The 10,362-nt window shown below is 39.3% G+C and overlaps 1 long non-coding RNA gene across 1 annotated transcript; it reads right to left on the reverse strand.

Moving 5' to 3' along the window:
- Positions 1-6,460: 6,460 nt before the first annotated feature.
- On the reverse strand, positions 6,461-8,572 carry LOC129090165 (uncharacterized). The gene is made up of 3 exons (XR_008531182.1): positions 8,538-8,572; positions 7,931-7,974; positions 6,461-7,114 (listed from the first exon to the last, which is right to left on the reverse strand). It is a non-coding gene; the product is annotated as an uncharacterized LOC129090165 (long non-coding RNA).
- Positions 8,573-10,362: the final 1,790 nt, after the last annotated feature.

Genomic DNA, 10,362 nt, shown 5'->3' on the forward strand with positions numbered 1-10,362 from the left:
TATCAACTGCCTTCATGTGTGCTTTATTACTCAAGAGGTTATCAATCAAAATCTAGTTTTGAGACCTTCGTTATCTCAACTAATATTGTTTTATTATTAGTTTGTGTGTGTGAGACGCCATTTAGAATCCCTGTATTGTTGAATTAAAGCTGATTCTAAACCTGTGCATATTTTCCTGGTTTCTTGTCCTGAACTATAAAAGCATTTTGTTTTTAAACATAAATTTGGTAGACATGATAATTGCTAAAAGATTCCTCAGCTTTCAACTCTACAGATAGTTGTACTATCTTTTGGTAGGCATAATATTTATATTTAATTGATATTAAAATGCACAGCTTGCATTAAGTCTAATAAAATATTTGGAAATAAATATACAGATTATATTAACATTTACATTTTAAAACCAACATCTTCAGAGCTGATGTAAAGGAAAATGTAAAGGAAAAAAATACTTTATTTCATCAGCCTACCACACCTTTCTTTGCCACACAACTCATTATGAAGAGTTTGGTGCAGTCTTTGATTTCTGATAAAATATAGTGCAGTTAGATTTAACTGCCAGGAGGAGATATGTAAATAATCACAGGACTGTAGTAAAAACACAGTACATAATCACTGTACAACAACCACCATAAGACTTTACAACATTAAAACACATCATTAATGCTTGATGGGTACATGTTGGGTTGGTGAATGTTATGATTTATTTTATCTATGATTTAGAAAATAGACTTATGACAGAGAAATTGTCTGTGCTCTGTTTGTTTTAGGAAATCCTGCGATTGTTGGTAATACATAGCCTTTATTTTAAGAATACTGGACATTGTGTCATTGTTTGCAAGAGTCTGCTCATCCTCTCCTGTTACGCACCGGAGCTGCGGTTCATGTGAAGGAAAACGGAACATCAGAACACCTGTGAGCCGGCCAACGCCAAGGTATGTGTAGCACTACCTCCAGCAAAAGAACGGCCATTGTGACAGGTGATATGGACTACTCTGTTTAAAAAAAAAAAGAGGAGTGTGAAATTGACAGAAAAACTACTTTTATCAATAATTATCAACCTGTGCAATAAAGAAAGAAAGGTGAAATTTCAAACAGCACACAATCTCAAAGAGGTTTTGTTGATTTGATGGGTGATAAAAGTTATGTAAAAGAGGTAAAAGGTACATTTGAAAAATGTAATTCTCTCTTCTCAGTGCCAATGACTTTATGCTGATGTAAACAAATGGTTGTCTTGCAATGAAAGTTGCCTTAATGCTGAATTTGTCAATATTCATAATAATGGGGTTAATGTGGAGCCTCGACAGAATTACAAATGTTGAATCAAATGTTCCAACAAATGCTCAGGTTGAAAAAGTATCGTCTCAAAAAGCAGCGAGTCTACAACGTCATCTGCACAGCTTCAGGCAGAGGCAGAAACGTTTTGCACTCATGAAATGTTCTGCAGCACTACAGAAAAAAACATCTTTTGGAGGAGCAAGCCTAGCAACTAAGGAAAAAGGAGCAACTGGCAATTGACACTGAAATAGCAGCATCTACAACAAAACTAGCGGTGTTTTAAAACAAGGAGCAGCTTTCAATCATCATGCTGAACAATATTACCCACAACAAAAATAATCATCTCAGCAGAATTATTCATTGTCTGCCAACGCTCGATCAACAGTGGAAAAAACTATGGAAGTGGACAAATATGAAAATACAAATGCAGCTACTGAGGGAAGGACAGAGGATGTCGCATGTGCACAGATTGTAAAGCCCTCTGAGGCAAATTTGTAATTTGTGATTCTGGGCTATACAAAATAAACTGAATTGAATTGAATTGAAGCTACTCAGCAAACTTCAATTGGCAAACATCTGATGAAATAAAATCTCATTGATCAGATTTATTTCCTGATGGTCAGCAAGCAACACATTCCCAATGCAATCGTAAACCTGGAGATCACTGCAGTCTGTTACAAAGACAAAATGAAGTAACAGCACTCCTTGTACAGACACAGAACTCGCTGTTTCTATCACACTGAGAAATTCCTCTTTTCAATGGAGATCCTCTACAATTTAGATCATTCATCAGAGCGTTTGAATATTGTGTGGAAGCTAAAACAAACAACAGACGAGACTCTTTGTATTATCTGGAGAAAGATCTTGTATGGAGCTGCCAGCATATGGCTCCAGAAAGAGGTTATGCTGTGGCCAAAGACCTTCTTGGAAAACATTTTGGAAATGAATTAAAGGTCACAGCTGCCTATGTGGACAAAATCATTGAATGGCCTGCTGTTAAGGCAGAAGATGTTAAAGGGCTACAGGAGTATGCATTGCTTTGACAGGAGTGTTACAACTGTAGTGTATTTTATCATATTCTGCTATACCTTGTTGTAATGTTCCTGTTTGCATCCTACCTGACAGGCCGATCCTACCAGGTGACCTGGAGGGGGCTTCTGTTATTCGCTTGGCATGACTTCTCTTACCATTGTTATGCCGATGACACCCAGCTGGTCTTGTCATTTCCTCCCGGTGACACCCAGTGGAGGCACGCATTGCTGCGTGCTTGGCTGACATCTCGAAGTGGATGGCGACACACCACCTGAAGCTCAACCTGGACAAAACCGAGCTACTGACTTCCTCCCGGGGAAGGGTTGCCCGCACCGAGACCTGTCCATCACCATTGATGATGCCGATGCAGACGCCAACTCGGACTGTGAGGAATCTGGGTGTGACCCTGGACGACCAACTGTCGTTCTCAGCAAACATTGCATCGGTCAAACGCTCCTGCAGATTCCTGCTCTACAACATCAGGAGGATTCTCCCCTTCCTCACTGAGGAGACGGCGCAGGTGCTCATCCAGGCTCTGGTCATCTCCCGCCTGGACTACTGCAACTCACTACTTGCCGGAGCCCCGGCGTCGGCCATCAGACCTCTGGAGCTCGTCCAGAAAGCTGCAGCACGTCTGGTGTTCAATCCATGCCTTTTTGCCCCTCCCTTTCTTCATGTGTTCAATACTTTTTCCTGTGTCATTCCATTGTATTACACATAACTTAATTTCTGAACTTATTTGTTTTGTTTTCTTTGTATGTATGGATTACTTGGGTTGTTACCGACATCTGGTGAAGATTTCATGTCAATAGCACCTTTAGAAATATATTTACTGAGAATAATGGTGACGTGTTCAATACTTATTTTACCCACTGTATATACTTTTGCATTTTATATTTCATGTGTACATAATAGTTAATGTTGATCCTTTGTTGCTCTTGGATCTCCTTGTATTTGTGTTATTTGTCTGTTTCTTTGTATTAGTGAGAGGAAGAAACCGGAGTCAAATTCCTTGTATGATTATGCATATGTCTTTTGTCTATATGCATAAACACTCCCCCCTCCCTTTTGCCCAGCCAGGAACTAAAACAAAAGGTTAACAGGGGTCAAAGAGAACCAGAACCACACTATGTATTCCTGCAATAATTTCTTGTATCCCTGTATAATACTGCACAAGTCTGTGAAACCTTCAATAACCCCAAGTACTTTTCATTTGATTTCAGGATAGCACATCTTTTTCCCATAATTGTGGAGTGGAAAACAGAGTTAAAATCATTGTCAGATATTTCAGATTGGATTCATCATGTGACCATACTGCCCTCCAGTGGTCACTTGGGAATAACACATATCTGACATGCATAACCTCTGTTAATTCTGTATACCAAATGTATGTAACTGAAATCCATCTCTGCATCCGTACAAGTGTGTAAGGTCTATTGAGCTCATAGTGCAGAAAAGTATGTGAGTTATTTGTTTAAAATGTTAGATTAGTTAAACTACCAAACCAGAACACACCGAAACTAGGAAACAAAGGAATCCGAAATCTTGGCAAAAACAAAGCCATAAAATCAAGCCACACCCTGGGACCCAACACCTATCCTGAACAGATAAAACCAGGAGATTTCCTTTGTTCGCTCTCTTATTCCTCTTGTCCTCTTGTGTTTTTCGTTGTTCGTTTATGTTAGGTGTACGTTTTTAGTCTGACGGAGATCCTAACACGTGACCGTTATTTTATTTTTAGAAACAGCAGTTTTGTCAGTATTTTTCCTCCTCAAACTCCTTGAAGCATCTTAGAATTATTCTTCTAAGCAAGCCTTATTTTATTTTAGTGGACATCTGTTGATCTCGTGAGATATCAACTTTAATTATTATCGTTTAGGCCAAACGAGATTAGTTGGAGAATATCAACGAATAGCCTGTGTTATCAAACTATTCAGAGCTATATCCCTCTCCAAACACCGGACCGGATCCAACGCCCGTCTTGAAGCAAGACACAAAGAATTCAGAGACTTTTGCCTGCTGACTGAATGAGAACCCCGGAGACAGCGGAGAGCCAGCTGAGAGCCACAGGTCTGTGAACCCTCAACTCCACCCTCTTCACCTCCGACAGACCGGAGAGTCCGACAGCAGAGCTGAAACCACCAGGACCGCTGAAGCAACGGCAGAGACCCGCAAAAGGCATCTGGACCCCTCGGCACAAAGTAGGAACATCTCAACTGTACTATGATCCAGAGTTGGGGTTGGAGATATAGAAGCTCTGAATAATAATATAGATTGACCGGGTAGTGTAGGGATCAGAGAAAGAGGAGCCCGCAACTTTCCTTCACTATTTGATATAATATTGCCTGTTTATTTGATACCCATTCATTCATGTTTTGTATTCTTCTTTAATTAATAATCCTGTCGTATGTTCATATAATTACCTTTTTAATAAATTACTCATTTATCGCCAAGCCGTTGTCTGTCATATTGATTCAAAAGGTGGGAACTGTAAGGTCACTGAAATCAGGACTTGCGCCTGAGATATTGAGACTGGATAATTTGTTACCAAATTATTGATCATATTTATATTTGTTTCTTCTATTCAGAAGTGGTGCCCCGCAATTTTTATGTAAGCAATATTTTTATTTGAACGTAGTCATTAACAACGCTACAATATATAAATATAGCCAGCCTCTGTGTGCCCTTTGACCTCATCCAGATGTGAGGTCACATTTACCTGTGGTCAGCAGGATTGCAATATATACAGGTGACTTTTTTTTGGTCACTATATCCACAACAAAAGCAAACATCCCAAAAAAATCTCTCAATGCAAAAGAATGTCCCCTGTTACAGCACCATTACATATACATTTCATATACACTATTAGTCATGCAATAACATAAATGCAGCATTGTCCTGTTGTAGTTGTTGGGGTGGAGCTCATTCGTAACCATTTATTTTAGGCTTTGGCTGGAAAACTATACATTTTTAATTATGGAACAATCAGCTTAGTATTCTATATATTAATGCTTTGAAAGCGTGCAGAAAGTAATGATGAATGCTGTCACAGAATTGAAACCAACCAGCAGTCCAAAACTAATGTTAGTCAATTAATCCACTAGTACTATCTTACAGGTGTACTTAAAACAGAACATCATCCTTTTATAAACACTTCTTATATTCTGTATTAATAAAAAATGATGCTTATATGTAAAGTAAAAGTTTCAAAAATCATAAACAATTGGACACAAGTATGAGTGTGTAAGGCCAATAGCAGCACTTTGAGGGATTTGGCCAATAAACAAACAAATTATTATTTTTACAGAGACTTTGTCAAAGTGTGAAATACACGTGAAACTAGCTTGTCCTGAGACGTTCAGACTATAAATGGTACGTTACTGCACTACGTGCAGAGGAAAAACCCTTTTATGACTACTACTAGTAAATATTGTTAATTATATCTGTGATTGTGGTTCCTCTCGATGCAATCTTAAATGGGACATATAATATAAATAATCAGTCTTCAGTACTTGTGCACAATAATTTGAGTATCTGGAGGGCCTTCCGACCCACATCAGTGACTCCCTTTTTAATGTCACAGAGAGGCACGTTAGAATGCACCACCCTTCATCTGAGTATCTCCACCCACGGATTGAGAACTACCGGGGCGGCTGTGGCGTAGTGGAGAGCAAGGTAGTTCTCCAGAGTGGTTCGATACCCGGCTTCGGCAGTCGATGTGTCCTTGGGCAAGACACTTAACCCCAAGTTGCTCCCGAAGTCTTTCCATCGGTGTGGACTGGATGTTGCATGAATGTTAGTTAGAGTCTGATGGTGGCACCTTGATGGTAGCCTGTCATCAGTGTGTGAATGGGTGAATGATATGTAATATACTACTGACTGTAAGTCGCTTTGGATAAAAGCGTCTGCTAAATGACTGTAATGTAATGTAATGTACCTTTGCATTTTTCTCTTGCAAGCCAATCAGAGCAGACTGGGCTTTTTCAAGAGGGGGGTCTTAAAGAGACCGATGCTTCACCAGAGCGTTTTAGACAGAGGGAGAATATGGGTAAATTCAGACAGACTTTTGAGCATTAAAGGATACAAGGTTTATTTGTATTTGTCATTGTACGACAGGGTTGCACAACGAAATTGAGATTGTAGTCCCGATTTGCTACACAAGAAAACAAAAAAACGCTATCATATGTGGAGGGTGGAGGATGATTTAAGGAGTTTTAAAGCCAGAGGAAAGAAGCTGTTCTGAAGTCTGCTGGGTCGACAGCTGATACGTACGTCTGTATCTCTTCCAGCTGGTATGAACAGGTTGTCTGGGTGGGTATCGTCTAAAGCTTTCCACACGTTCTAACAGAAACCAAAAGTCTGAGCCTGAAAATGAGCACAATATGTCCTTATAACACTCAGCCTTATCTCAACATTCCGACATTAAAACATATTTATATTTTCCAATGTCCAGCAAGGGTAATGAAAAAAAGTTTTTTCTTAAAAATGTTTTTATTAACCCCCCAACATACATAAATTAATATCTACATAATAAAGCAAAAATAATACATACAGATTAAGAAATAAATAAGAATAGGAATTTATGAAAAGTAACACAAAAATGATAAAATACAACAAAAAGGGACGAAGTTAGACACAGAACAAAGAGTATGAAGCAAACAAGACATAATTTATAGTGCACAAGATCTTTTCCAATTACATATAAACAAGTCAATAAAAACAGATTTCTTTAAACAATAACTAGAGTAACAGCTAGATAGAAAAATTAACAGCAGGCTCCCAGGTGTCCTCCCATTCTTTGCCACTGTGAAAAAGAGCACACATGGCAATGATTAATACATTTGATTGATCTGATTGGTTGAGATTCAAGTTAAACCTTTGCCTATTGAAACCGGATAAAGATCTAATTAGCATGTATGAGTCTGATTTAATTCTTTGCCATTATTGTTACTTTGTTATGTGACATTTAAGACGTCATCCTGTTTTGCCGATTCACTGTACAGAATGAAGCTATAATATGGTATACATTTCTCTAAATATAATTTTGATCAGTTGTTGGCATTTGAACTTGTAATGAAGTGGAAAAAAATATAGGTACTAAAATAAACACAACCAGCCCTTTTTGACTGTCGGACCGGTCTGTATATACAGAAGTTACATATACTTCTTAGAACTCAGATGGATCTGGCAGTGCTGTTCATCATGACGGGTCAACAAATCCATAGTCATCACTACTGTTATCTAGCCAGCTAAAACCAACATTTAGAAAAAAAAAAAAAATGTACAGCGTGGCATGTAAAACCACTGTCGACATCAGTTCTGTCCCAAAAAGGATGTGTGTTTAATCAATCCTATACTAAACGATCCTATCCTATCATATTATGTAGCTAAAAAGGAAACAGGAAACTTCCAACTTTCCCTTTAAGTACAGGACCATAGTTGCAGGATTCTTTTTGGAGCTCTTGAGTTTGGGGTAAAAATACTAAACTCGATTAGAGTTGACTTAACCACAGAGCTGCAGGCTCGCTTGTGATGAAAATTGCTGCTGACCATTTCTTTTTTTCACATACTGCAGGTTGGAACCAGATATATAGTCAACATGTAAAGAACAGTCTCTTACCAAGCTGAACAAGACTTCCAGTGAACTCTGACCTCCTCTATTCCCTGTAGAGCAAAGCAAGGACACTATTTCAAATGGCACTCCAAACAGGTCATTAAAGGGCTGAGCTGACACATGTATCAAGCTGATGCACAATTTGTCCCCACAATGAATCAGGACTGAAAATGTCCATTTAGGCCATTAACTAGTAGGAATCGAGTTTCCTTTCTTTGCCTACATTTTGTGAGTTTTATTTTATTTTTATTTAACAGACAAAAATAACGACCAGCTTAATAGCTAAATGATGGAAAGTGAAGACACCTTTCTGAGTCTTGGTTTTCAGCCCAACATTTACGATAACAATGAGAGGGAACCTAAATACATGGAGGTGACTCAGCACAGATTCATAAAGAGGTGTCACATTGAAGGGTCATCTCCAAAGGACTGAAGGAAGCCAGCAGGGAGTTTACTACGGACCATCAAAGTCCTTCAAAATACGGACCACAGTTGTGGGGTTGTTGCAAACATTCACAAGAAATCTTTCTTTTATGTAGACCTCAAATGAAGCCCCCACTCAAAAGAAATGAATAAACTCAGATAAAACACATTTACATGCATCTGCTCTCACCTTGTTTGACCTCCTCTCTATTATTTTCTCAAAAAGAAAAGCTTCTGCCACGAGTGCTTTTTGCAGCCTGAAAATAAACGACAAATGAGATGGTTTGCTTGGAATATTTAGAAATAATTCATTATAAATAGTCAATTAATAATGTTTTTTCATGGGCATAAGCATGTGACCGTTAGATAACTAGTGACAGGGGTGATGGGGAATATATCATTTAACAAATAAAACAACCTGTGTGTTTATTTCTTTTTCTTTTTCCCAGCAATTCCTTCTTCGTCCTCATCAGGCCTTTGACAGGAGGAGAGGTGAGGGGAGGATTAGACGGGGGAAGGAAAGAGAGAGAGGGGGTTGCTGGAGGAGATGAGAGAGAGAGAGAGGGTTGTATGAGGGGAGAGAGATTGAGTAGTAGGAGGTGAAGGGAGAGAGTGGGTGGCGAGAGGAGGTGAAGGGAGAGGGGGGTTTGCTGGAGGAGAGGAGGGGAGAGACAGGGTCGTAGGAGGTGAGGAGAGACGGGGAGAGTTAAAAGGAGGAGGTGAAGAAAGAGAGGGGGTTGGTAGAGGAGTTGTAGGGAGAGAAGGGTTTGTCTGAGGAGAAGAGGAGAGAGAGGGGGTCATAAGAGGCTGGTGGGGGACGGGGACCAGGTTTAGGATGGGGAGGGACTCCTCCAGAGAGGAGGAGGTGGCTGCTGATGCTGCTGGTGTTGCTTCATCAGATGGAGCTGTAGTCGTGGCAAGTAGCTCACTGTAATCTGAGAGATGAAGAATAATAAGAAAATGTAGACTTAATGTTCTTTGTATCCGAGTAGAACATCCCACAATACAGTTCATTTTTAACACAGTAGTGTCATATTTCATCAGCAATCTACTGCTCAATTCTAAGTAACAAAAAAGTCTTTATAAACTACATGTGGAGGCACAGATGAGTTCTTACTCCTAATAAAGTATTCATAAAGGGCAGTCATTCTCTTGATGATCTCCCTCACAGGTCCCTCTGGTATGGGCCCGATGCCTGTGATGACCTCTGCTGAGCAGCCTCCTCTCCTCTCTCTGCCCATAAACAGCAGAGGCTTGAAGTCCAACTCGTGCAGTTTCTTCACCTAGGAAATAGACATTAACAGAGAGTGAACCAGTTATCAGGGATTGGCTCCATAGACCTCTAAAGTATGTCGTCATTTTTTTAACCACACAAGGTCCCTGCTGTTCACTCACTCTACAACAATAGGGGAAATAGACTTTGTCTGTGGGTCACACAGGCTCTATACCTTTAACAAGGTATTTTAATATACATTTCTCTCGATGATAAGGCAGGAGATTTTGAATTTCATAGTGGCCTTTTAAAGAACAAACAAAACTAGCTTAGCATTCCAGCAAAGGGTTCCGAAATCCCCAGGGAATATGCAATCGCAACATCGGCTTCTTTGCAATAAGCAATTTGTTTTTTAGAATTTGGAAAGTTACAAAACATACAATCCTTTGGAGAAACGCAAAAAAAACTTAATTATCAAGGACACAATGATATAAAAAGTGATGAATGGAAAACGTTGTTCATATACCATGAATGAGGAATAATAAGGAACTGCAGGTTCCAGTTTTTTTTTCTAAATGAGGACAACCCTGAAGAGGTCTTGTGTATCATCTCTCTGGACATCAGATCATCAGATTAATTGAATCTGGAACCATCTGAGAAGTCTGTGAATCGTTATAATCGTTTCAGAACATACAATCATCCTGTGCCGGATCATCAGAAGAGTGCAAATAAACAAAACTAGGTGTCAAGATAGGAAGACTATAAGATGTGATGCTAATAATAAGAACTGCTGTACCAGCAT

This window comes from Anoplopoma fimbria, chromosome 4 (genome assembly GCF_027596085.1).
Source record: "Anoplopoma fimbria isolate UVic2021 breed Golden Eagle Sablefish chromosome 4, Afim_UVic_2022, whole genome shotgun sequence".
In the NCBI taxonomy this organism is placed as follows: domain Eukaryota; kingdom Metazoa; phylum Chordata; class Actinopteri; order Perciformes; family Anoplopomatidae; genus Anoplopoma; species Anoplopoma fimbria.